Here is a 27,565-nt window from a genome sequence, read left to right on the forward strand (position 1 = left end):
CAACCTGGGTGGTGCCCTTGTGCCCTTAACTATCTGCCCCTAGCAAGCTGACACAAAATCTGAGAGAGAGAGAGCAGCAGGGCCAGGTGCTGGGTGCTAATGGGACGCCCAGCTGGGGCCATCAAGCCAGACAAGGTCCTAGGGAGACTGGCTGAGACCGAGGCTCCTGCCAGGTGGAAAGTGGCACCTCATTTCTCCAGGACTTGGGAAAATGATGAGATGATGCTGCTTCCTCAGCAGCCTACCTCCCGCCCATCTCAGGAAGGCTCTGGAGTGGGGGTGGTGAGTAAGCAAGAGCTAGGGGACCTGGGGGGTCAGCCTGCGTCACAGCTCGTGCTGACTTCTCCACCCTCAGTGGCCGCTGGCTGCTATAAATACCACTCCTGTCTCTGGATGTTGCAGAAGGTGACCTAGAATCATGGGTTTTAAGGCCTCCTGGGTGCCCCCTCCCTGCCGGGCTAGAATATCCTTGAAGCCTGAGAACATCCCCAACCACAAGCAGGTCCCAAGGCCAGGAGATAGCACCCCAACACTGGGGGAGAAAACTGTGGCTTCCAAACCTGGAGCTGCCTATACCCAGTATTTCTACCATCTTCACTGGAAGGATTCTGAGTATACCATGTTCCAGTAGAGCAGAGCCCCAGTCCAGACATGGCACCCAGGGCCACTGGCTCAGCCTGAGACCTGCAGCTATCCATGCCCATCCAAGCCCCCACCCACTACAGACCCTGGCCTTGGGCTCTCTCTGGAGCCCAGCTTCGGAGTAAAGGAGCCAAACTCCCCTCCTTTCCCCCACTTTGTCAGTCTCAGGGTTTCTTTGTGACTCTTGGTTGAACCTGTTTTCCAAACTTGTCATCACTCTGAAGCCTCTCTAGAACACACTCTACTCTGACAGGGTCCAGATAAAACTGTTCAGCAGTTGCTTGGACAAGCCCTCGACGATTGCATTCTTCTATCTGGCCACAGCTTGAGTGAGCCCAGATAGGCCCAGGCTCAAAACCCAGGCTGGGCTGACCCAGGGGCACAGAACCTGGAGGTGGTCCCAGCCCAGCAGGTATAAGGATGGCAACATCCACAGGTGACCAGGTTTTGCTTCTAGGCCCCTGGCCTAGTTAAAGTTAGATTCATGCATGCAAATGTTCTCCATCCTTCCAACAAATAATCAGAATGCCTACTATGTGCCAGGGACTTGGAATATGGCAATAAAAACAAACATGGTGCCAGCCCTCATGGAGTCCAGGGAGAAAAAGACTTCAAGGTAATCCTCACATACAATGAAAACTCCCAAAATTGCGCCTGGAAGGGGAGGGAAGGAGTAGCTACCTGGAGACCTATGAGCTGGAGCCACCTCTGAAGAACTAGTCAGAGTGACTCGACCATGGGAGAGGGTGGTGGGGGCAACAGAGCATGAAGGACAACCCTCAGCAGGAGGGTGGATGCATGCAGATGACAGGGGACAAAGGACAGAGGTCCGTGCAGATGACGGGGACAGAGGACAGCCCAGCCAGCCAGCAGCAATGTGGAGGGCCAAGGCAGGCAGGTTAGCATGGCCAGCCCAGGTGAGAAGTGGAAAGTTCAGCCAGAGATTGAGCAGATGAAATGGTGACATACAGGGCAGGAAGTGAGGAGGAGAGTGCTGTTGAAGATGACCCCAGCTTTCTGGTCTGTGCAACTGGGTGGGCAGACAGTGTCCCTGATTCTAGGGGAATGCCTTGAGAACAAGGCCTGGGGAATCCACCCAACCCGAATAGCAATGTACACCACCACCCCCAAAGTCTCAGTTTAGCCCAGTCTTGACCTCAGGTAAGCTTGTGCATAGCAGGCCAGGGCCTCAGCCCTGCAGAGACCCATCCAAGGGCAGTCACTGGGCTCTTCCCACACAACTGAGAGTTCCTGATAACATACTTGGGGTTCAAGGAATTCATCCCCTGAACATTCAACTCCTTACTCCTCCCTGGCCACCCAGCTCTGACCATGAATAGAACATGTGAAGGGAATCTTAACTCAGATGGAGATCTCAGAACTAATGTAAACACTATGCAGGAAGGGGAATGGAGGGAGGATCTCTGCCTGTCACCCACCCAACCAGCCATTCATCCATCTACCCATCCATCCAACCAAACATCCATTCAATCTAACCATCTATCTACCCAACCACCCACCCACCCATCCATCCATCCATCTGTCCATCCGTCCACCCGACCATTCCCCTATCAATCCATCCATCCACCTATCCAACCAACCAACCATATATCCATCCATCTGGGCTCAGAAGCAAAGTTTCTGTCTGACTTTCTCCTATCTTACTGTCTGTGTCTCTCCCCCCTCCTTCTCAAGGCAATCCAGAGAACCTAAAATTCTTGATCAGAACAGGTCATAGAAACTAGAACCCTTCTGCCCCAATGCCAGCCATAAAACCTAAAAATGTTATTCTAACCTTCCTCCACCCTTCTGTGTAAGAGCTGGCTGTAAAGAAATTCTCTGACCTACCTCATTTAATAGGTGGTTATAAGACCAACCCCCATTTGAGAGAGGGCCCTGCCCAACACGCAGCTGGGAAGACTACTGCACAGAGAGGCCAAGAAGAATCTGCACAGATGGGTCTTGCTGGTCATTATCTTTTTGTCCAATCACATTTCTATATGGCTATCCCTTCTTCATTGAATCTGCACACAAAAATGGAAATTCTCTTTGGGTCTTTGAAGGCCCCTGTGTCACATAAAACTCTGGCTAAATAAATTTGCTATGTTTTTACCTCGTTAATCTATCTTTTGTTACAGGAGCATCAGCCGTGACCCTTACCATAGGAACGAAAGTGATCACTCCTTACAATCTATCCATCCAACTATCTATCCACTCATCCATCTACTACCCTTCCAACATCTACCCACCCATTCATCCATCCATCTATCTATCTATCCATCCATCCACTCACCCACACACCATTCCCAGTCATTCCACACAGCTCATCACACTTTCCCTCTTTTGCTCCTCTGCCACCCCTGCAGGACCTGGCCTCTGCCTGCCCTCACTCCTCCCATGCCAAGACCTCTCTTGGGACCTGCCTGCCCAATCTTGAGTACCCCAAGTCCCTCTTCATCACATGACTATTTTGTTTTCTTCTCAGCACTTTTGCCATCTGAAGTTCTCTTTTCACCATCTGCCTCCCCCAACACCAGGGTGTGGCTCCTCAGAGCAGAGCATCATCTGCTTTCTTCCCTCTGTGTACCCTGCACTCAGCAAAAGTCCTAGCAGGTTGCAGGAGCTCACCAAGTCCCCACTGCCTGAAGGAGGAACCATCTCTGAGCATGGCCTGAGGGACAGAGACAGGAGGATGTAGGAGCCCCATGCAGGGCTGAGCCCAGGACCCAGGGCTCCTGACATCTAGTCCTGGGCTCTTTCCACACCTTCCGCTGGCCCTACACCCGGCTCCAAAGCCAGATCCTGAACTGCCCACATACATGGCTTCACTGGTACCAGCACCCACACCGTGGGCAAAGCAGGGAAGAAACCGGCATCTTCATTCTACTGATGAGGCAACTGTGGCGGGAAGGGGATATGGGTGATTTGCCTCTGGTAGCACAGGGAGCAAGTCTGGCTGCCCAAAGACCTCCCCAGTACCAACAAGCCCCGCTCTGCTGCATCTCCCAGTGGCATATCCCCCGGCCACCCTGTGTGTCTCAGTAGGTGTGACTGTGGCATCTGCCTCTGCCCAGTGTCCTGTGGGAAGAAAAGCTCCTCTGGGGAAGAGCACTGAGGGCTGTGGTCTCAGGATACAGCTGGGGGACATGAGCCCTCTACAACTGACAGGGCCTGAGCCTGGGACTGAGAGGTACGGAGTGGGCCTTGGCTAAGTACCCTGTGGCCTGGCTGTGGGTGAGAAGAGAAAGGGCCTAGGGAATGACTTCCTCTCTTAGAGCCTCAGTGTCTTCATCTGGAAGATGAGGGGGTTGACCAAAGGATCTCCAGTGTCCCTAGGAAACTGCCCTGGCCCTGCAAGGCTCAATTTCTAAGGGTCTTCAGATTCTGGCTCAGAAATACTATCACACAGAAGACTCAGAGCCTTAAGGTCCTGTTGTCTTTTTTTTTTTATTCTTTTTGAGAATGAGGAAGGCATTGTGTTTTATAGCCACTATTTTATTTAATCCACAAAATAACTCTATCCATTTATTCAACTATCAATTTTTGTTTTTGTTTGTTTTGGGCTGGGGCCGGGTTTGAACCCACCACTTCTGGTATATGGGGCTGACGCCCTACTCCTTGAGCCACAGGCGCCACCCCTGTTGTCTTTCTTGCCCACTTTCTTCTGGACCTCAACATGGCCCTGGAGAGTTGATGGGCCAGGAATGGACCCTACCATAGCCCAGTGTTAAGTTTAAGACCTCACCATCCCTGCCTCCCTCTCATGTGACCTCGTGCAGGCTCAGTCCTCTCCACAAAACAGAGAAATGAACAGTCAAGTGAGAGGATTCATTCTCTGGATCCTCATTTTTTCTCCCTCCCTGTGACCCTGGACTGTGCTCTGCCAACTTCCTAGGAATGTGAGAACAAACAAGATATACCAGAGGCTTCCTAGAGGAAAGCACTATAAAAAGCCTCAGCAATATTACTTCCCTCTAAGCGGAGCCTTGGGCTTCTGCATACATACACCCACCACGTGGGGGCTCATCCAGATTCGGATTCGGGTTTCTCCCCTCCTGCTGGCTCACAGCTGCACAATCCGGAGGAGACCAGGAAGGGAGCAGGTGTGGAAAGGTGCCTTTGCCTCAGCATCTTCCCTATCCAAAGGCGGAGGGTGAGGAAGGGGCAATGAGGGTGTGGCGGGGCTGGGCCTGGCCTCCTCTCAGCCCTCCTGGGGGTTGCAGGATGCATGACATCACGTCTGGGAAGTGCTCAGAGTGCCTCAGAGAGAAAAGGCCAGAGGGATGAGGTGGGATTAATTCCGTGTTAATGTGATTATTTATTAGCACTTTTGTTTACTGTAGGGGCGGGAAGGGGGGTGCAGGGGAACACATGGGGCATGGGGTCAGAGGGTCCAGGCCGGAAACTGGGCCTGGCCACTTAGTAAGTGTGGGCACACAGCAGCCCCTTTGAACCCCAATTCCAGTTAAAAAGGTATAGATAACATCTGACCGATGCTAGTGAAGGTACAACACAAATCAGCTTTCCTAACCTGTAAGTGAGGACAGCAAGAACCCCAGCTTTAAGGTAAGGAGCAGGGTGGGCACCTGGCCAGGGGTTGAATGTGAGCAGGACAGAGTGGGTATGGTTATTGCTGCTGGAGTTGCAGAGAGGTTCAGGGTCAGAGGCCTGAGGATGGGCTGTTTGCAGGGCTGCCCAGGCTGACAGACTGTCTGGGTATGTCCCAGGTGGGTACCCTGGGTCACCTCTCCCTTACCCCCATCCCTGAAGCAGCAAGAGAAGGGGTGGTGTAGGACCAGGTGGCCACTACGACTTAAAACAAGCCTCAGGAGACCAGAACTCTCCTTCCTCCATGTCTATCCTGCTTCCTAGCTAAGAGCAGGTAATGGGGGTACCTGGGCTCCCCACAGCCAGGCTACTTTGACATCTCCAGTAATGGCCGGGCTCCCCCAAGGGCTGCCAGTGTGATAAGGCAACCTCCTGTAGCTGTGCCCACCTGAGAAGGCTGTTCCTAACCCCCAGCAGGATGTTCTCCCAGCTGTCCTGTTTACTGAGCTCTTTGCCCACAGAGGGCAAAGCATAACCTCTTGGTGACAGCCTGCCCATCCTTGCGGCTTGCATGACAAGTACCAAGTGACAGAGAGACCACAGGTAACAGCAGTGGGTTTGCTAAAGGCAGCCCAGGATGGAAATTCCAAGACAGTGCGCTCCGATCTGCTCTCCTCCTCCCAGGATGGGGGCTATTGGGGAAGGATGGCCCCGGGCAGGACTGCAAAGAAGGCGCACCCAGCTCCCTGCAGGCCCCTCCTTTGGGAGAGAAAGGGATCCCTCTTCTCTGGAATGCCAGATGCATCCTACCTAATCTGTTCCCCTCATCTGTCCTATCATCCCAGGACCAGAGCCATGGCTATTGGCAGTGGGTGACTGCCAGTGAGAGGCTACTGAAGGCCACATCCTTAGGAGGGAGGGTGCAGAGTGGGCAGGTCCAGGGTTTTTGCCTCCAGGGAAGGCCCATAAGCTGGAGAAGCCCAAGTTCAAGCTCCTGGTGCTGAATCATCTGAAAGGGGGTGAAAGGAAGGGCAGGGCAGAGATTGGCTGAATCAGGCAGGCTCTCCTCACTATAAGGGTGAAGGCCCGCAGACTGGCTGCTCCAGGGAAGAAAGGAGCAGATGTGTCTGCACTGGCCCCTGCCTGGCTTCTGTCATGTGCTCCTCTGTCCCTTACCACACAAAGGTCCCATTGATGCCTCCCCTCACCCCACGCCCTGGGGCACTGCCCCAAACAGGAGGGCTCTGGGGCCTCTCTCGCTCCTCACTGACAGTCTAGCTGCTGCTGCCCTGGCACGCCAGGCACGCCGGGCCTGGGCATTGCAAAGTCACGTGCTCTGTGCAGGCGAGGCCAGGCGCTGCAGAGACAGCATCAGGGCAGGGTTATACTGTGTCTTTGCGTCTCTGGCATCCCATGTGGTGCTCATGGGAAGTATGGGCCTGCAGAGAAGCAGGAGCCCAGAGATAGTGGGCTCCTGCTGCCACCTTCGCCCAGCCCCACCCACCTCCCCCAGGGGGCTAATCCTTGGGCAAACAATTGGACAGGTGCGAGTGGCACAGGCAAATGCAGGGCTGGAAAGAGCAAACACAGAGCATCTCCCCTCTGCCAGGCCCACTGCCCTACAAGTGGGTGCCCAGCAGCCCTGCTTACAGCTACCACTGGTACCCCCAGCACCTCAATATTTGGAGGGTCTCCCAGGGAGAATGACTTGGCCCTCTCTCTGCTGGGAGGGAGTGGAGGCAGCAACAGGGAAGAATAAGCAGGGCTTGAGTCCAGCAACAATCAGGCTGTCTTGGGCCTGGAGTCTTTGCCGAGCCACATCATGGCTGGGTGGCTTTGAGCAAGTCATAAGACCTTGGGGTTAGTGATGCCCACCAAGCATGGCCTTTGTGAAGGTTAGATGGCATGAGGCCTGTGTGGGAATACCAAGCCCAAGGCTCGGCACAGGCAAGGGTCGACACATGTGTGTGCCCAATCTGTTCCGCCCATGCTGTGGGGTCAAGCCAGGGCAAGTCACGGAATAAGGGACAGTGCTGTGAAGTCCTGGGGCACACTCAGCCCCCCGAGGAAGTGGGGCCAACACCAGACTTCTGGCCTGTGGTTGCAGGGACACTCAGGAGGAAGGGAGAGTCCTATTCTACTCCACCAGCAATGGGCCATCCGTTGGCCCCAGGCTCAGAGCAGAATTTCCCTCAGCTGAGAACACCTGTGTCCCCATGCCTTCCCATGTGGGGCTTCAAGCTTCAGGCTGGCCCCATCCATGAGCAGCCAGAGGAGCCGCAGCCTTCTCCTGAGAGTGCACACACATCCCGATGAGGCCTGCTGCCTTTCTCTGCTCTCTGTGTGCCATGCCAAGTGGGCTCTCTATGCCTCATGCCTTTGCATGGGCTGTTCTCTTTGCCCAGAAGGCTTTTTCTTTTCTTTTCTTTCTTTCTTTTTTTATTTTTTTTATAGAGATAGAGTCTCACTTTATCGCCCTCGGTAGAGTGCTGTAGTGTCACAGCTCACAGCAACCTCCAACTCCTGGAGCTTAGGTGATTCTCTTGCCTCAGCCTCCCGAGTAGCTGGGACTACAGGCATCCGCCACAATGCTCGGCTATTTTTTTATTGCAGTTTGGCCGGGCCTGGGTTTGAACCTGCCACCCTCGGTATATGGGGCTAGCGCCCTACCCACTGAGCCACAGGCACCGCCCCAGAAGGCTTTTTCTAATCTTGCTGTCCTGGAAACTCCTCGGTGCTCAAAGGCTTAGCCTAAATACTGCCTCCTCCATGCAGCTTCCAGGGCCTGCCAACCCCCGTGGCTGACTTCATCAGTGCCTGCTCCATGCCAGGTTCCCCACTGGGCTGGGCACTCTTGGAGGGCTGGGTCATACTGTGTCTCTGCGTCCCTAGCATCCAACACAGCACCTGGTGCCTAGCAGCTGCTCAAGAAATGTCAAACAAGGCCCCTCGCCCAGCCCCTCTCAGATCTTGCTGACAGCACATTTGGCCAAAGAGACTAAGAGATGGAGTGTGGGAGGCAGGGCAAGACTGACTGAGCATCCCTGATGAAGCAGGTGGGGCCATGAGGCTCCTCTCCTTTGGAAACTTCCATGCTACACGCACCAAGCTTCACCCACAATCAGAGGTGGCTCTGGAGGCTTGCAGGCTGCCTCCCCATCTCCAAAAGCAGAAACCAAAGTTAGCAGGGGGGTGAGCAAAGGGAAGAGAAGTGCACCGGAACTGCAGAGAGAAGGCAGTTGTGGCTGCCATCTGCTGTGAGCAAGATGTTTGGAGAACATGCGCTCCTCATTCTGAGGTCTCTCAGCCAACTCACGGAGGGCTGGGCCGCCCCTCTGCAGATGGGAGCTGGCAGCTCAGCCGAGCCCACAGAGGCTCCACAAGAAACGTGCCAGGGCCTCCTCCTGCCCGCTCAGACCCTCTGGCTGCCCCTATCTGACCTTCTGATTCTTGAGCAGACCAGGGGCCAGGATGCCAGTGCAGGACTCGACACATGCTGCCTCTTCCAAGGAGCCTCCCACAGGCTCTGGGGAGTCAACTCCAAAATGATGATGAAGATGTAACTTAAGCATAAGGACAATGAAAGCAATATACCAGCTAACGCTTACGGAGAGTCTGACTTCCTGTTAGAAGGCCCTGACCTGGGAACTTCTAACCAATTTCTCACTTCGCCCTATCATTCCTGAGGGAGGTGGAAATGGAGGGTCTAAAAAGGGGCCCCAGCCCAACCTCTCACTGCAGAAGGCAGGACCCATCAGGAGAAGGTCCTGGGGCCTTTTTTTGTTCTCTAAGGCTGGGTGCATATGGAAGAGCAGACCATCCCCATGGATGGAACCTCTCTCTGGGCCACTGAGTCACACATGTTCATTTGAGGGAGGAAGGTGAGAGCCAAGGATTCGGAGCCCTGCCTCAGGCTACACTGAGGCCAGCAGCAGGCTTGTAGCAAACCCTGGATCCCTGTCCTATAGCCCAGACCCTCTTTGGCCTCCTGTCCTTGGCAGCCACACAGCCAAAGACAGCTGCCCTTGGAAGGCTGAGGTGGTACTGGACCTGCCTTGAGAGCCCATCTCAGTTTGGGCCAGGCCTTCCCTTACCCTGCCTACACTTGCCACCGGTTCAGCTTCCATTCTCTTGGCCTTAGCAGCGGGCTCAGCTGAGAGGCGGGTGGGCTGGCCCTGCCCTCTTGGATCAGGAGGCAGGGCAGAGCTGGGCTTACTGGCCATATTCCTTCTTGGGCCACCCTGCCCTGAGCCTACTCACAGAGGAATAAGCACGACCAGTGGGTCAGAGACACTAGAGGCTGCCCCATGGCACCCGGCCAGCAGCAACTGCTGTATTTCTCACCAGGCCAGGCTGGCAAGCACAGGGCTGAGAAATCTGCTCAGACTGAACCACAGCTGGGTCCTAAATGTCCCCCTATTCTCTTAGCCCTGGCAGCTGGACCCCCAGAGGCCGCCATCCCAGAGAGGTCAGGGAGTGACCTGCCCACCATTGGCACCAGGAAGATGGAGACCCTGCAGCAGACCACCCAAAACTGTCCCTCCCATTCTACCCCTTTCCACAGCTCACCCCCGCAGCTCTGCTGCCACCGCCCCCACAGGCCTGCTGCAAGCCGCACACCATGGCTCTGTCTGCTCATCTTCCCCCAGCCCCCCACACACGGTAATTGCAACACCTCCACCCCTCCACCCCTCCGCCAGCGCCTGCCACTGCCTGCTCTCTGCTCTGCTGTGGGGGCTCCAGGAGTATCTTCCTAAGAGGGGGGCCATTAGTGTTCCCTTTTCTCCAAAGGTCTTTGGCCCCTGGCTGGGTCACTATGCTAACCCCACTTCCTGCTTCTCGGCAGTCTCCACCAGGTCACCCTGTGAAGTGTTTCTCAACCTGGAGGGACTGAAGGCCCCCCTATTCTCTTGCTTCCTCTGACAGGGGAAAGTGAGGGAAGGCATCTGGCCCCTGGGGAGGCTTTCAGGGAGCAGCCTCCTCCTCACTGCTCCTCCTGCCTGGGCAGTGGGATTGTGAGCTTGATGGGCAGCTGGGCCTCAGTCAGCCCAGGGATGGGGACCCTGCCACAGCTTCCAGGGGCCAGTCTCCATGAGCCTCTCTGTCACTATCCAGATACCTTCACAAAGAGCTTCTACCTCCGTAGAGGCACAGCCAGGCCGAGGGTGAGTCAGCCAGGGAAATCCCAACACTGGCGCCCACCGCTGGTGACGGTTCTGCTGACACCTACGGAATGGGGTGCCCAGCCCCTCCCGCAGAGGGTGAGAGGAACACCCGGCTCCCCACCCTCATTTCCTGCTCCCTGAGAGGGAGCCTCATGAGTGGGGGTGGAGGAGCCATGGTGTGGATGAGCCCAGCACACAGCTGCCCTGTTTGGGCCTCTTGTCCCTTGCCCTTAGCACATCAGTAAGCGAGGAGGAAGGAGAACAGTCACCATGGTCCCTGTTTGCCCCGTCTCCCTCCAAGGCAAGGCTCCTGTTCTGCTGAACCCAGCACCTCCCATATGCTGCCCTGAACCCCAAGAAGGGAAGGATGGAGCAAGGACCCAGGCTCGGGCCTAGGCCAGGAGGAGGGGTGAGGAGGTGAAAACAGAAAGACAGGCAGGAGCCTCCTCTCAGCAGGACATCCTGTCCCAGGAGAACCACCCTGGCCAGGTCCCTACAAACCGGCCAGACCAGTTGGCTGGGGGGGGTGGGGGGGGGCTCCAAGACCAGGGCAGGAAAGCAGACCTCCGCCCAGGGCTCCTGGACCAGCCTATTGGTTGCACTCAACAGGCACTTAAGAAGGAACTTCTGGGGACATGAACACGAAATGCCAAGCCCCATCTCCAGGAGCTCACAGAGCAGAGTAATGAGGAAACCCAGGTGGGCTGGTGAGTGCAGAATTATAGGGCAAAGCCACTGCTCAACCCAGGCGGACAGAGAAAGCTTCCTGGATGGGCTGGTGGCTAAACGGGAAGAGGGGTTCAGCCAGTCTGCTACCCTCCACTTCCCCCTCCTCCTGTCCCATACACAAAAACTGCCCAAATGCCTTGTGCAGGGCCAGACTCCTGCCAGCAGAGCCCTGCCTCCCCTCTGCTGCCCTCGCAGGCCTCTGTTGGCACTGGCTTAGTTGTTTCCAGCCTGCCTCTGGGGTGCTGGCAAAGGTAGTCTCTACAGCAGTTGTTCTCAACCTTCCTAATGCCACGATGTATTTTCATTGTTACAAAGGGGTCGTGACCTACAGGTTGAGAACCACTGCACTACAGCTCCCTGGGCCAGAAAAAACACACTTGAGAATGCAGAGAGGTCATGGGCCTGCTTCCCTGGCACTATGGGTGGGCACACATGCTTGGTGTTCCCAGGCAGAGCTCATGTTCAGGTCTCTCCAGCCAGGTGAAGCCCAGACAGGGCCTCCCCTTTCCACCATTCGTCCTGAAGACCAGATCTCTTGTACTTCCCAGGCAGTGAAATAGGTAGTGGGAGACATCCAGAAACCTGTCCATTACTTTGAAAGAAGACCAGAAACATGTGACCACACAAATCCCATGGGTTTGCTTAAATGTCTTTAGAACAAATGGCTTGAACGGATTTCTCCCACCCTCCCTCCATTCCCACTGAGCCACTCAATGGAAAACAGCAGCCTCAAAGGGCCACAGACTCAGGGCTGCGGGAGGTTGATGGAAATGGGGTATCAGACACAAAGCCCGGCAGGGGACACTTGGATAAAGGCAGCTTTGGCCAGGAGAGGATGAAAGACAGACAGCTGACCACGGGCAGCCAGGACATAGGCACAGAGGATTTGCCAGTATCAGGTCCAGGCACCTGCATTCCTCTGCTTTGGGTGGCAGATCACTCTCGTGTCCCAAAACCACCGGTCTCCCTGGTGGTGGAGGTAGTTATGGGGACAGTATTGCCTTTGCTCAAGCCCTTGCCTGCAGGGCCCTACCCTGAACAGCCACATACGCACAAACTCTCCCTAGAGAGCCTGGAATAGACAGGTGAGGTCTTCTTGGGCAGCAAAAATTGCTTCAAAAAATCAAGCAGGATAGGGGCAGTGAAGGTACGTGACTCCCCAGATCAGAGCTGGAAGGGCCCAGGGAAAGAGTTCAAGCCACCCTGAATCCCCAGTCTTACAGATGAGGACCCTAAGCTCAGAGAAGTATGCCGACATGGCAAGGTAACACAGCTTTGGGTCTTTGCCCTGCCCTTGGTTGTATTCCAAGCCTTGTTCATGTAACCATTACTTCCTGAGCACATCCTATGTGCCTAGACTCTGGAATTTAGGTTTAGTCACCTAGGAGACACCCTGGTTAAAAACTAAACTCTGTCCCAGAGGCTTGAAATCTGGGGGACTTCCTGCATCTCAGCTAACGCTTCCTTACTCTTCTCTTATGTAAAATAGAGAAGACTGAAAGTGGAGAGGAAGTAAAAAAAGCAAGAGAAACAGAGGGAAGGACTGGGAAGCACCAGACACAGACTGGAGGTGAGGGGGAGGATGATGAAGGCCACTCCAGTGGGGGCAGTTGGAAAGAACCCAGTCTTGAGAGTCTGGGCTGCCCGTGGCTGGGGTGGCCTCACGACTCACACTTTGTCCAGGCAAGGACCCGGGACAAGATATGTTTGTCTATGCCGACCTTTTTCTTCTAATCACAAAATGCATATTCTCTGTAGAAAACAGAAAGCACCCATGATCCCTCCAGGAAAACGATACACTGTCAACATGCTTCTAGTCTTTTTTCTCCATCCAAATAAGGAATCATCCATACCTATTTTTGTCACTGAACTACAAAAGGTGAACATTCCTCTTCATTCAGTGTTTTTCTACCACCATCTTTATTGCAGAGTCCATGTACTATTAATAGGTACTTGTGAGTTGATCCACCCAACTCCCTACTGATGAAGTTTGGATGTGCCCCTCTTCTCACTGGGAGACAACCCCTGCAGCTGGGTCCAAGGCTCTGGGGTCCAGGTCATGCCTAAGCCTGGGGCTCCTGACCCCCTGGACCTACCTTCTTACCTGGCAGAGGCAAAAGGCTTTATGCACAAGGCGGGGGATGTGCTGGGTGTGGGGGTTCTACCCTTCTCCACAGCTATCAGGTGGTCAGTGACGCCCAGTGACACCAACTTGAATGGGCACGTATTTGGTGGATAAATGCAGATTCCCAAGGAGCCTGCCTAGCAATTCTAAACCAGAAAGTCCAAGATGGGGCTCAGGAACCTATATTTTTAGCAAGTTCCACCATGGCCAGCCCCAGAAGATTCTGAGGCTGGAGTTAACCCATCTGTGTTCAGGGAAACCCTGCTCTGAAGGATGAATCCCAGCCCATGCTTTTTTTTTTTTTTTTTAATTTGGCCGGGGCTGGGTTTGAACCCGCCACCTCCGGCATATGGGACCGGCGCCCGTACCCGCTGAGCCACAGGCGCCGCCCCCAGCCCATGCTTTTACCTCAGTGTGGGAAGCAGAACTCCCAGAGCTGGTAATGCCACAGATTCCTGGGCTCCACTTCCAGCAACTCTGATTGGGGTAGGGATGAAAGGGTACTGATACTCCACATTTCTAACCTGTTTCCACGTGATGCTCTTGCCTCCTAGGCCACACTCAGAAGCACTGAACAAAACCCACGTGAGTGCCTGCGCCCCTATGAGGCAGGTAAAGGGCATTTTTGGCCTGGATGTATAATCACAGAGAGCACACTCGCTGCTCGAGTTCCATGACCAGCAATGGCAGCACTCGTTAGAAATGAAGATCTGGGGCACCATCCCACCTGAACTGGAACCTGCATTCATAAGCTGCCCAGGTGATGTGTGTTTCTTACCCATCAAAGAAGCAGTCTGCTGAGTCCGTGACAAGTAAGCATCATCCCCATCCTCCTCCTAACACTCCCCACAGGAGGATTATTCCCCGGATTTTGCAGGTGGAAACTACTGCTGGGAGGTTAAATGACCCAGTTAAGGACTCACAACCACCAGCAGTGGTGCAGCGGGAGCCAAAAGAGGAAGCCAGATGTCTGGCAGTGGACTCACCCCCACATCACAACATCCCCTGCGGTTTCCTCTTCCATCCCACCACCTCTCCACAAGGTGGGCTCATGCTCCCCATTTCACAGACCAGAGTGCAAAGACCAGGGAAATCAAATCAACTGCTCTGAATTCTCCCTGGGGAGCAAGGGAGCCGGAGTCTATCCCACTGGCTGCCTCTGCATGTGCTCACTCCCTCCCAGCCCACTCTGTCTGCAGCACCAAGCCAGAACACAGGGCCGGGTTGGGGGTCCCACCTCCAAAGCCTGCAGGCTCTGCAGACACAGTTGGAGGCAGGAAGTGGGAACTGGGCCGGAGGGACCAGGAGCTCAGTTTGGTTTGAGGACATTCTTTCTTCACAGCCAGACTGTTCTGTGTGCCTTTTGAAAGGAGGCAGAGAATAGCTGTGCTCAGCCCAACAAGGCCGGCCTCTTTCAACCTTCCAGTTGCTGCCATTTCCAATTACAACTTCAGAGGCTCCTATAATTTATACATCCCAGGATGCACCACTCTAACTGCTTTATGGTGGGAGTTCATTACACTATTAAGGTGAAACTTGTATAAAGTACTGAGCAGCTGGCAGGCTGGGCCTTGGCTTAGTTACTGTTACTGGAAGCCTGCTGAATAGGGTTCACCTGGGGAAGGGAGTGGTCAGGCTCTCTAAAGGGGCCAAGAAATGGAGAAGGTGACTGCTGAGGTGCCCTGAGCCCTCTATTAGCCTGGTTTTTAAGCTGTATGGTATAGTGGGCAGGCAGCGGGGAGAACAGTATGGAATGGCTCAGCAGTGCTGGCAGAGGGTATGTGAGCCTGAACAGCTTCTAGGTGTGGTCAGAGGAGGGCAGGGCTGGGAAGTGGGAGGATCAAGGTGGCCGTGGAAGACTGACCCACATGGTGAATGGCAGGAAGTTGGTCTTCTCAGCAAGAGGATGGCTAAAGGCAGCCTTCCTTTTGTAAAAGCCTTTTCTTCCCATGGCTCACAGGAGCCCCAAACCCAAGGCGAGATAGAATAAAAAAGGATACCCTGAGAGCAGAGGCCAGACAGATGGGGACCCAAGTCCCAACTGCAAACACGTGGCCTCTAGAAGATGCCCTCAATTCCTCAAAGAAGCTGAGGTCTCCACCTGTACCTCTACCGTGAAGCACAAGTGTCCCCTGCACCTACTCCGCGGGACTGTCCAGGGCATGGGGGTGGGGGAGGAGTGAGTGTCTCTGAAAGAGAAACTGTCATTGTTCTTTGCATCAAACATGTTCCTACACATGCAGCACTGTCTGGCAGAGAGGAGTCCCTAGGAAGTGTTTGTCACTGCTGCTGGGATTTGTCTGGATAGAGTAGGAACGTCTGTTTACAGGTCAGTCACTAACTAGGAACTCCCTGAAAAAGAGGTGCTAACTATTCTATCATTCCCACTTCTGAGCACAAGGTTTAGTGTGTGTTAGGGCTTGACAAACGCCCTTCAGTGAATGGGTACAAGTGGCAAAACTATTTTCTGGCCCTAGTCCCAGGAAAGGTGTCAGAGGAAGACCAAGTTCTTTTCAAAGTATGAAACTGTAACACCCTCTTGAGAAAAATTCCTTGAGTTCCTGGGAGGAAGGAAACTCCAGATGCAGCCGGTGCTCTGGCTTCTAGGAACACTGAGATTGACTCTGGCCTGCTCCTTCTCGTCCTAGACCCCAAGAGGGCTGCAGGCCCAGCTGGGCTCACCATCTCCCATCTCCAGGCAATGATAGGCTACCCAGACCCATGGGCTCCCCTTGCCAGAAAGAATGCAATGAAACTGCATCTGTCCGTCTGTCAAGGCTGACAGTGTCACTGAACGTGAGGCCAAGTTGTGACACTCGATTCTCAGGGTCCACAGCCTGACGAAGAGCCTGAGGGTAGCTAGAGAAGCTGAGGGAATTTGCACCAGGAAGGTAAGCCTCCGAGGAAGAAACTGCCTCCCTCTAAAGGCCTGAGGAGAAGAAAAGTTAGACAGAAAAAAAAGAAAAAAAAAAGGCAGCCAGATAGAAGACATGCCAAAAGGAAGGAAACTGTAATAGGAGAGGAACCAAAGGAAGCAGGGGACTGAGGGGCTGGGAGGCCAGCCTCAGAAAGGGCGGGGGCAGGCACAGGGCGGGATGCCAGAGGGTGCCAGCTTTGAGAAGTGGTCCAGACACCACAGGGGAGGAAGACCAAGGGGCCAGCCTGCATCGCAGGAGTGCTGCAGGGTTGCCTGGCTGCAGAGGGGCCATGGCACTGGGAAGGGGGAGTCCTATCAGCCCCCGTGCACATGCCTGAGCCTGCAGAGAACAATCAAGAGAAATAATCATGATAATAATAGCAGTTACATTTATTTTTTATTTTATTTATTTTTTTTTTTGTAGAGACAGGGTTTCACTTTATTGCCCTCGGTAGAGTGCCGTGGCATCACACAGCTCACAGCAACCTCCAACTCCTGGGCTTAGGCAATTCTCCTGCCTCAGCCTCCCGAGTAGCTGGGACTACAGGCGCCCATCACAACGCCCGGCTATTTTTTTTGTTGTTGCAGTTTGGCCGGGGCTGGGTTTGAACCCGCCACCCTCGGCATATGGGGCCAGGGCCCTACTCACTGAGCCACAGGCGCTGCCCAGCAGTTACATTTATTAAGTATCTGTGTTGTTCTTGGCACTGGGCAAAACTTCCTGTGTAGTGTCTCATTTGATCCCAATGTGCTATGTTCCAGTAGAATCCCCCATTTGAGAGATGAGGAAACTAAGGCTTGGAGAGGTTAAGTGATTTGCCCAAATAGCAGGAAATTCAAAAGAAGCTCCATCTTTATGCTAAAGCCCATGTTTGGGGGCCTATGCTATGCTGAATTTAAAGAGAGAGAGAGAAAATGAATCAGAAGTGGATAATCTGGGACAGCAGGCAGACTTGAGTGGGTGAAGTGGGCGGTGCTAACTGGGAGGCAGGGCATGGGGGGTTACTGGTCCCTGCAGCTGAGACTGGCCAGGATAGTCCCCTCCACCACTGGGCCCAGAGCTGTCCAGTGAGTCAGAAGCCTTTCCCAAAACTGCAACGGGGCAGCTGTCCCAGGGCACTGGAGGAGCTTAGATGAAGTGGGAGTTGGCTAAAGGGCGTGCCAGGGGAGCCTGATGTAATCCAGCCTGCAGAAGGCGGAAACTTGGGAAGTGAAACAAACCATCGCCCAACAGCAGCCGGGCCACAGATTTCCAGAGAGCGATGGCTGGCATGCCTCGCCTCACCCATAAGCCAAAGGCTCTGCCCTTCCCTTCAGAGCCCAAAGGGTGCCCTGGCAGCACATGTCTTCTGCCCCAGCCCCAGTGCAGCATTGGAACACACTTGGAGTAAAGCTGATGAGAAAGCAGAGGACTCACAGCCAACGCCCCGGGAGCCCTGCCACTGAGAAGCTGGCGGTCTCACTGCTTTCTGGAATAGACACAGGGCTCACCTCCTCACAAGGCTTTCCGCATGTTTTGAGGGGTGAGGGGAGGTCCAGGCGGCTGCTTGGCAAACTGTCCTGCTTCCTCCCCAAATCAAGCCTGAATCGACCTAGTTAGGCTGTGTGTGGGAGATGAGGGGGAAACAGGGCCTAGAACCCCTGGTGGCCCCTATACTTCCACACAACCTAGGGACCCAGTGTGGGAGGGATTGGCACTGTTTAGCCAAGCAAGACAGCAGTCCCGTGGCCACACAGTCCCCTCCAATAAGTTCCTGGCAGCTAGCAAGCCACAGAATTCATCTGCCTGTCCTGGGTGGCTTGGAGGGTAGGTGCATTTATGTGCCCAGCCTGAAGCATTCCCAGCCTTTGCACCAGCTCTTGAATCTCATACACAGCAATCTAACCCTTGGTTAGCACAATGTCTTTCCCAAAGTCTTGTCCTATCCGGCATTACCTTTGAACATGGAGACAACCGGTGAAGGAGAGAGGATAAATATCATTGTTGCGATTATACAAACAGGGTCACCGAGGCTCAGAAAGAGAAATAACTCTTCCAAAGTTGCCCGGCAGAGCCAGGAACAGAATCCAGGTCCAGCACTCTTCACATCCCATGTGAGGGAGCACTCTGGTCCCCACAGCAAAAGAGGGGGCCCAACACAGGCCAGATGGGAGAAGGTGACTAGGTGTTTGATAAACATATAGATATTTGGCAAACAAGCCCAAGGAGATGGAGAGAAGAGGAAATTCCAAGGAAGAATCAGATAAGCAATCCCTAGATCAAGTCTGCCAGGGTTCACATTCCAGCCCCGCCACCTATTAGCCAAGTGACCTTCAGATGTTTCTAAATCTCGTCTTTAAAATGGGTTAATAACCACCTGCCTAAATATATCTCATTTACTCTTTGTAGGTAGTCATTCATACCAAATGAGATAAGGTATGAAAAGTTCTTAGCATGGCACCAGCATCTGTACTTGGTAAATGTTACTGCAATTAACATTATTCTTCAATGAGGACATCACTGATGAATGGAAAAACACACACACTTTCTCAGAGAAGCCAGTGCTATTTAGATACACAGTCCTAGAGTTCAGTGGAGCAGGAAGAAAGGGTTTGTGGAGGAGGTGGACTGGTGTGGGGCCTGACGGAGAGGTAGGGGTGGAGAGGCACATCAGAACAAACCCTGCCTCGGTACAATCCCTGCCTCCCCACCTCATTGCTGTGTGTCCTTGAGCAGGAGACTCAACCTCTCTGAGACTCCTGGAAAATGGTGGTTGGTAGGATGGGGGAGTCCAGGGGACTCCTATTGCAAGAAGTATATGAGATCTCTTATGTGTTGTGTTGAGTTCAGTTGCTTATCCATTCAGAAAACAGAAATAGTTGTTATTATTACTGTTTTTGTTTATTTGTTTTGAGACAGAGTCCATGTCACCCTGGGTAGAGTGCTGTGCCGTCACAGCTCACAGCAACTTCAAACTCTTGAGCTCTAACGATTCTCTTGCCTCAGCTTCCCAAGTAGCTGGGACTATAGGCACCCGCCACAACTCCCAGATATTTTTTGATTGTAGTTGTAATTGTTGTTTGGCAGGCCCAGGCTGGATTTGAACCCACCAGCTCCAGTGTATGTAGCTGGTGCCCAAGCCACTGAGCTACAGGCACTGAGCCTATTATTACTGTTATTTGTGGCTGAGCAAAGCTTCCTAAAGACACACTCTGGTGCCCTCTCTGACTTCCAAACCTGAAAGGGCTTGATGACAGCCAAATGCAGGGCCCTGTCCCCTGGGGGCAGAGGTGCAGCCTGCCTATGGGCGTAGCCATGAGCAGGAAGGCACAGTGTGTGTTGTACATAATGAAGGGACATTAATAATAGATTAACCTCAAGTAAGTCCAGGAACATCCATCATAAATTAATTAAATGGCTCCAAGAGAGACAACAGGGGGACTATTCGGGATGGTCTAGAAACAACATCCTCCCTCACCTTGTGGCTCAGCCCCCAACACCCACCTGTAAGTGGCAGGCTCTTCGGCCAGGACTATCTCCAGATATAGGATTGGCTCTCAGGAGCAGCCCCTAAAACACAGGTGAAGACAAGCCCTCTTCTCTTCCCACCCACCCCCCAGCTCAGAGAACTCAAGTGCTGAAAAGGTTTTGATGAAAAGTCCCAGAATAGTAACCTCCTGGACTGAACTCAGGCAGGGGAAAATCAAGGGGTAATTTGGTGAGAAAACGATTGAATGTCTGGAAATAAGTGTCAAGAACACTGGCCCCCCCTCCGTGAGCCTCACAGGTGACAACAGCCTGAGGGCAGCACAAACAGCCTCTGGAGGGTCCCTGGAAGCTGCTGGCTCATACTCTTAGCCTGGCACTGGTGGGAGCCAGACCAACTGCATATCCATACTGCAAGACAAGTGTGCAAAATGCATTCCATGCTGGAACCCTGGGGCCCAGCTCCAATCTGGGGCCCACCTCCCACCCCTTCCCCATGCTCAGCTCCCCACGTCCACCCCCTTCCCCATGCCTACCCAGGACTTCTATCTCCTCAACGTAACCAATCAGGCTCAGCCTCTCCCCTACCTTCCCACGTGGCATCTGCTCCATATTAAGCCCTCTGCCTCTGGGCACTCCTGGCTTCTGTCCCTCAATACCCTGGCACCTACAGCCTCTTGGGGGGGGAGGATGTGGCACCAGCCCCCCACATGCTTGCTCATACTATACCAATGACTGTCCATCTTTTACAGATAAGACCAAACCTTCAGCCCTGCAGTCTTTAGCCCTGGCTCTTGGGGACCCAGCTCTAACTCACTCTTCTGACCTTAGCCTTCATTACTTCCATTTTATGCACCCTACACTCAAGCTAGACTGAAAAGGGGCAGCCACTCGCCTCCCCCCCCCACCCCCGATGCTGCCAGTTCTTCTATAATCATCTTCCTACATTCAGTCCAACCAGTGCTTGGGGCCCAGATTAAAAGCTATCACTCCCCCACCCCCATTCCCTGAACTTCCTGGTTGAGTTATCCTCTTTCCTTTGACCTCTGGTGTCAATCACTTCTAGAAATGGATTATATTATCTCAACAGACTTATTTTTTTTTTGAGACAGAGCCTCAAGCTGTTGCCCTGGGTAGAGTACGGTGGCATCACAGCTCACAGCAACCTCCAACTCCTGGGCTCAAGCAATTCTCCTGCCTCCGCCTCCCAGGTAGCTGGGATTACAGGCGCCTGCCACAATGCCCAGCTATTTTTTTTGGTAGCAGCCATCATTGTTGTTTGGCGGGCCCGGGCTAGATTCGAACCCACCAGCTCAGGTTTATGTGGCTGGCGCCTTAGCCACAGGCGCCGAGCCCTCTCAATAGATTTTAAACACCTTGAGGACAGAATCTACACCTCATAGGTTCCAGTTCATCCAATTCATTTTCATGGCCCTCACTGACCCCCAACTCTCAGTAGGTGCTCAAGAAATCTATCTACTGGGGTGGCGCCTGTGGCTCAGCGGGTAGGGTGCCGGTCCCACATGCCAGAGGTGGCGGGTTCAAACCCAGCCCTGACCAAATTAAAAAAAAAAAAAAAAAGAAATCTATCTACTGAATCCAAGTAGGAATATTCCCCAGGGTCTAAAATACCATTCTTGGTGTGATACTGTTGACAGATATGCAAAATTCTGTCCATTACAAGGACAGGAGTTAACTTCTTATCAAGTAATGGGACCTAATTTATCTTTCTGATGCTAACACAAGCAGATCATGATGTAACTACTTTTCTATGGAGAAGAGAGACTCTGGGCTGCAAGAGTAAAGACATTTTTGGAGTGCTTGCACTTATCATGAGCTCTACTTGCCAAGCATTACATGGAGGTTTCACTGCCCCATCTTACAGATAAGGAAACTGAGTTGTAGAAAGAGACTAGGATTCAAATCTGGGCTTGTCTGGCTCCAGAGTCTAATGTCATAATGCCCATGGGCTATAATGTTATATTCTGTGGTCTGAGTGGACTGTCCCTAGCTGACTTCCAGGTGGCTGGAGGAGGAGCTAGAAGTAGGGTGTGTGTGAGACGCCCCCAGGTAATGCACATTTGGGCGTTTAAGAGCCACGCCTCCAGCCTGGGCTTCCTTCTAAGGAATACTGAGAAAGCAAAAAGGCTCCTCTCATAAGAATCACAACATGATTTATTAAACCCACCCTCCCAAAGCCTGAAGGCAGCCTCCTCCGGCTCCCAGTGTTCTCTCCTGCTGTGAGGAGCCCAGCAACACCCTGCTCCACACACCCACTGACACCAGGCCAGCCAGACATGGGCGCCTGCGAGCTCCCACACCGCCAGGCGCTCCGCACCCCCTCAGCCCTCACTTCCCACAGAAACACTTATGGGCACATGCGGCTTCACACACGTGCACTCACTGGGCAGCCCTGCAGAGGGAACAGCCCCATCTCGATCTGGTGGAGGACTTGGGCGTTCCTGCCAAGCACCCCATGGAAACAGCACCCTCACCCATGGTCACACCAATCCTTTCCACATCATCTCCCTGGATTCCTTCCTTGGTGGCAAAGAAGTCCCCACCCATAAGGCAGTTTCCTGGGTCTTCCATGCCCACGTGCCCCCCCACACACACACATACTCCCTGTTTTCCCCAGCCAATCCAGAAAGATCAAGCCTGCTTCAAGTCAGTATCAGAAAGGAAAAGAAAAAAACAAAATAAACAATTTTCAGCCCTGTCTGCTGGGGAGGTAACCACATCCTGCAATGTCCTGGGCTCCGTGGTTTCAGAAGATTTATCTCCTTCTGACCACACACTCATTGATATTTCCCCCAGTGCTACTTGCCCAGTTCATCGGTGTGTAATGTAAAGCTATTACAGTGAGAAATTGAACTCAGATGGAGTGCTGGGCCAACGGGTGATTAAACACTGGGGTCCCACTCTGGTCCTGGGGAGAATGACAGGGGAAGAGTGGCTTCCACTGTCAGGCTGTGCCTTCAGCTGCAGCCATCTGGCCTGGTGCAGTCAGCTCTGGTCCAGCATCCTCTGGCCAGAGATGCCTGATTCCCTGGCACCCCTAAAACAGAGCAGCCAGGCACCATGATTTATGGGGCAGCTGAAGAAGAAAAGGTTGCCAGGAGCTGAGTAAAGCAACTTTTGGAGATAGATGGACAAAGAAAATGGGAATAGGACTCAGAACCAGAGTTGAAAAACCTCAGCTCCAGAGAGCCATATGCCTGAGATATCGGCTCCTATGTTACTAGTCACCTGTCTTAGATGGATTCTGCTCAACATCACCATCTACACATAATGACAAGGAGCAGCAAACTGGCTGAGCTCCCTACTGCCTCAGACTCTTAAGACTGGGAAGAAGGCTCAGCTCTGCTTTTGGGGAACAGAGGCCAACTCCCCCTCTCAACGTCTTCTGATCTACCCTATCTGCCCCCCCAGCTCTGTTGTGCAAAGTCCCAGCATTTCAAGCAGATGGCAAGGGGTGGCTGAAAAGTCCAAGGGCTCCTGGAGCCCCAAATCATAAGGCTGAGACACAAATCAGAACAAACAGGAGAAGGTGTGGAGGGTGAGCTGAGGGGACATGAATACTGAATATTCACAACAGGGAGGCTGGAGGCAGCCTCCTTAATGGACTCTGCACTTAAGAGAGCTTTCTGGGCAGGAGCTGAAGTATCCAGCAACTCCTGGGGGAGGTATGATGGTGCCACAGGGAGCATATCAGACAGCCTCAGACACCCTCAAACCAAACTGGGAACGACTGAGGAGGCACTTGCAATGGCAGGCAGCGTCAGAGGCAGCCCCCGGGACTGGGTGAGGCCCACTGCATGGAAAAGTCAGCTCACCATCCTGGGCCTGGCAGGGCTGTGTCCTCCTTCCACCCACGTGGTGACACTGCAGCCTGGACACTGGGCAAAACTTTCTGCCTCAGGGAGCAAGTGTGTGAAATGGGTTGCTGGCTAAGGCGGACACACAACATGAAATGCTCGAGAAACAGGCTTTCCAGTACCAATCCTCCTTAGCTGTGAGGCCCTGTAATTCAGACTCTGCAACCCTGTGTCAGAAATTAGGCTCCTGGTGGCAGAGAGCAAAGCAATTTGCAGCCACCCTCATCCTCTCCACCTGAAGGCTCTTCAGCAGAAGTGAAGCCACATCAGGATAGGTGCCACACCTGTGTTCCCTCAGTATCCACTCTGAGGATACCCACAGCCCCATAGTCTAAAGGCATCCTCCATACATCCCAGTGCCCCTGCCATCCAGCCTCAACTTTCCTCATGGGACTGTTTACCCTTGGGCCACATCCACAGTATGAATGCTCCAACCCACTTCATTTTCTTCAGGCCACATCTAAAAAAAAAACGCTAATGTGACTGCTCCCCACCCCCATTCTCAGAACCTGGATCCAAGGGAAATTCTCAAGAGAAAACACACATACTTCCCAAGTCTCCCTCCCACACAGGTACCCTAGATCTGTCAGCTACAGACACTTCCCAGACCTACCCTGACAGTGAGGCATGTCTGCAGCCCCAGCAAAAGGCTTCCACCTGCTTGGGCCACTCCTGCAGACTTCATAGTTGTTGTGGCCATGGTTGGGACCGTCCTCAGGAGACCTGGGGCCTGGTTCCAACACAGCAGCTGACTCAGTGTCAACAGATCCCACTATTCCCTCCACCAGGAGCATGTGCACACAGGGCCTCTAATTCCCTATGACAAGCCCTCGACCTTCCAGATCCCATGCCTCCATTTCCTGTGCTTCCTGCCTCCTGCCCTGGTCTCTTTAACTGATGAGAGTCTCTGACCTTTGTACAGCCTTTCACTGTTTACAAAGGGTTTCCACGTGCACCATTTCCTTTCATTCTTTACTACCTGTCTATCGCCTAACACCTGGTCAAGGTCACACAGCCAAGACTGGAATTCAAGTTGTCTGGCTCCAATATACTGGACAATACTCCAGCTTTATGGAATTCACCAGCATCGCTAAGCACCCAAGTTGGCAAATTAGCAACGACTCACACCCTGGTCTCTAACCCTTAACATCATCTTTTTGAATTCTGAAATGTATTCTTCACATCCACTCCAAGTTTGACCCTTTCATTCCACAGCCCCTGATCCCATCTCCCCAAAGATCTGAACATTTCCTTGACATCCTAAGACTTCTCTGGGGGTCTGGAAATCACTCCTCTGTGAAGTATCAGACTATGTGACATTGAGCGATCCTCACCGAAAGCTTCCCAAAGGACTAGTGAGGGCAGACACAGTCCTAGCACACTGCCAGTGTGCAGAACCATCTTTCAGTCATCCCCCAAATGATCCTCTAAACAGAAAGGTTTCCAAGCATCAAAGAAGAGAGGCAACTCCCAGACAACTTGGAGCAAACCTATTAACCCAAAGAGAAGGCAGGACCAGGTGACTACAGATAAGTGCACACACACCCTCTCCAGCCTAATGACACAGGTCACCTCTCAGCCCTGCACATTCCTCATTACATGTTTAGAGACACTGATAGCCACTAAGAAGCATCCACCCCTCCCTTCTTCCCCAAAGCTGGATGAATCCGTGAGCCCAGGACAATGTTCATACCTGGACAGGTCTCTGTCTTGGTCACCATCAGGGTTCTTGTTGTAGAATCTTTCCTGGAATCTTTCTTTTATATCCATGATGAAGGACACCAACCTTCTTCCAGGCTTCTGCCCCCTCAGACCAGTGTATCCAACAGCATTAATAAAACTGGACCCCCATAACAGAGGCAGTGCCCCCCATCATGGCCAGGGTGAGAGGATGGGCATTTACCCTTCCCATCCACCAGGCTCTAAAGGCCACCAACTCCCCCCTCCCAGTTTCCAGGCAGCACCTCCCAAATCAGCTGTGTGCCCAAACCAGGCCGTTTCTCAGTCACGCTGGAACTCTTGCCACGCTGAAGACACTGATTCTTCAAGCCCCCAGTGCCATCGCCCAGACCATGTCAAACCCAAGGCCAGAACCTTCTGCACACCCAGCAATGGCAGCACCTCCCACACCCATGCCAGCCAAACTACCAGGCTGGCACTAGCTAGCCACTCACCCAGAACCAGTCCAAGCACTGTCCCTGTCACCTACCTGTACAGAAGACTGCACCCGCCGCACACCTAGGCAGCCACCACCACACAAGGTGGGGGTGAGTCTTCTGACACACATGCCAGAAAAACCACGCTGCCTGTGCTGGACCCACGTTGCCCACGCCTGTGCCAGGATGTCACCATCCCCACACCGGTGCCAAGGGCTCCACGGACCTCACACCTGCCAGGGGCGCGCGTGGCAACAGTAACTCCGTCCACGAACCCGTCGGGCCGGCCACCGCGCGCCCTGGACACTGCCCAGTCCGCCGCACCACTCGCACCGCACCCGCGCCCGGGGCCGGCCCGCCACACCCGAGCCCCCCATTTACCTCCAGCCCGTTGCAGGGCTCGGGCCGCCACCGCGACCGCCACCTCCATCCTGGGCTCCCAAGGCCCCGATTCACTAACGCCGCTTCCGCAGGGCGCCGGCGCCGGCGCGAAGGCCGCCTCCGCCCCCCGGAGGACGCTGCGTCCTTTACGTAAACCCCACTCCGCCGCCAGCGGTGACCATGGCGACGGCAGTGGTGCGGCAGCGCCCCCTGGCGCCAGGGAGGGGAGCGGCGTCGGGGCCCGAGCGAACGGAGCCTTCAGCGGGCGCGGGCTCGCGCGTGGGGGCGGTGGGCGGCGGGGTCGGGCTGCGCGGGGCTTCTGTGGGCGGCCGGGAGGGGCTGGACGAGCTGCGCTGCGCGCGGCGAAGGGAGCCGCCCAGTGTCCCCCTCCTTCAGGCCCCGCGTGACCGGTTTTAGCGTGGGAGAGGAAAAAAGCAAGCAGGATCACTGGAGAACTGGTTCACTGGGGGGAGGAAAGAAAGAGATGGGTCCCACCTCCTCGGGTGACTGAGCGCTCCAGGAGTCGGAGCACATCTTTATCCTCTGGGCGCCCACCCTCACCCCTGCATCATGCCTGGCACCCAAGGGCCTCTTGGTCAGTTTTGAATTTCTGGTAAATGAAGAAAATCGTCCCTTCTGGTCCCCTTCGCACAGGCCTATTCATTCACGCTGCCAGTTAACCACCCCCTCCTGAGAGCGGCTCTGGAGCTGATGCCCCTCTCGCTAAACCGGAGCAGGACGCGCAGGCCCTGGCAGCTCCGCAAAGAGGGTGGGCCGAGCCCTTGGGCGGGCGGGAACTTAAACAAGCCTTGGGGGTGGGAGTCTTCCCCTGCAGGTCAGATGACGCAGCTGGGTCAGAGGCGAAAAGATGGGGGTAATGTGTTTCTTTTTTTTTTTTTTTTTTTTTTTTTGGCCGGGGCTGGGTTTGAACCCGCCACCTCCAGCATATGGGACCGGCACCCTACTCCTTGAGCCACAGGTGCCGCCCGGGGTTGGGGGGGTAATGTGTTTCAAGCATAGGAAGTGCCTTTGAAACGTCTCCCGGGCCCTGTTGTCGCCCCAAGAAATCATGGCGATCCTCTGCAATTCAGTACAAGTGGGAGCTACAGGTATATGTGGAGGGGGGATGGGAGTTGAGTCGAAGCATTGGACTGAAAATTACCTAGACATTTAGGCTGGAAATGAGATGGTGAGTCCTGGGCCACCTGCCCCTCTGTTGAAGCAGCTGGAACCCCTTTTAGGAAGGGTTCAGTATCAGGTATGATTATTTTGAAGGCAAACTCTGGTTCGGGTCAAAAAGAAATGGGGAATGGGGACAAATACTGGGTGGAGTATCTCAGGGCATTCAAGGAGGAGTTGAACTGCTTTCCTCCACAAGGCTCAGGAATGGCACAGATCAGGGGAAGCTTTAAGGAATGACAACAGTTTAGGGACCTTCTTTCTAGATCATTGAAAATCAGATTCAAAACTGCCAGACGACGTCTTTGGTACAAAGTTCCCGATTCCTAAAGAAAAGAATATTAGTCCAGCTTGGGACATGGTCAATCAGCTATGGCCA

The 27,565-nt window shown here is 53.7% G+C and overlaps 1 protein-coding gene across 1 annotated transcript in view; it reads right to left on the bottom strand.

The window, feature by feature from the left end:
- The window catches only part of DAGLA (diacylglycerol lipase alpha), a 64,735-nt gene extending 38,618 nt beyond the window's left edge, over positions 1-26,117 (bottom strand). The window contains exon 1 of the mRNA XM_053562051.1: positions 26,008-26,117. The gene's annotated coding sequence lies outside the window, so the exon portion shown is untranslated. The remainder of the gene's footprint in view (positions 1-26,007) is intronic.
- Between the last annotated feature and the right edge of the window lie 1,448 nt (positions 26,118-27,565).

This window comes from Nycticebus coucang, chromosome 14 (genome assembly GCF_027406575.1).
Source record: "Nycticebus coucang isolate mNycCou1 chromosome 14, mNycCou1.pri, whole genome shotgun sequence".
Taxonomy (NCBI): domain Eukaryota; kingdom Metazoa; phylum Chordata; class Mammalia; order Primates; family Lorisidae; genus Nycticebus; species Nycticebus coucang.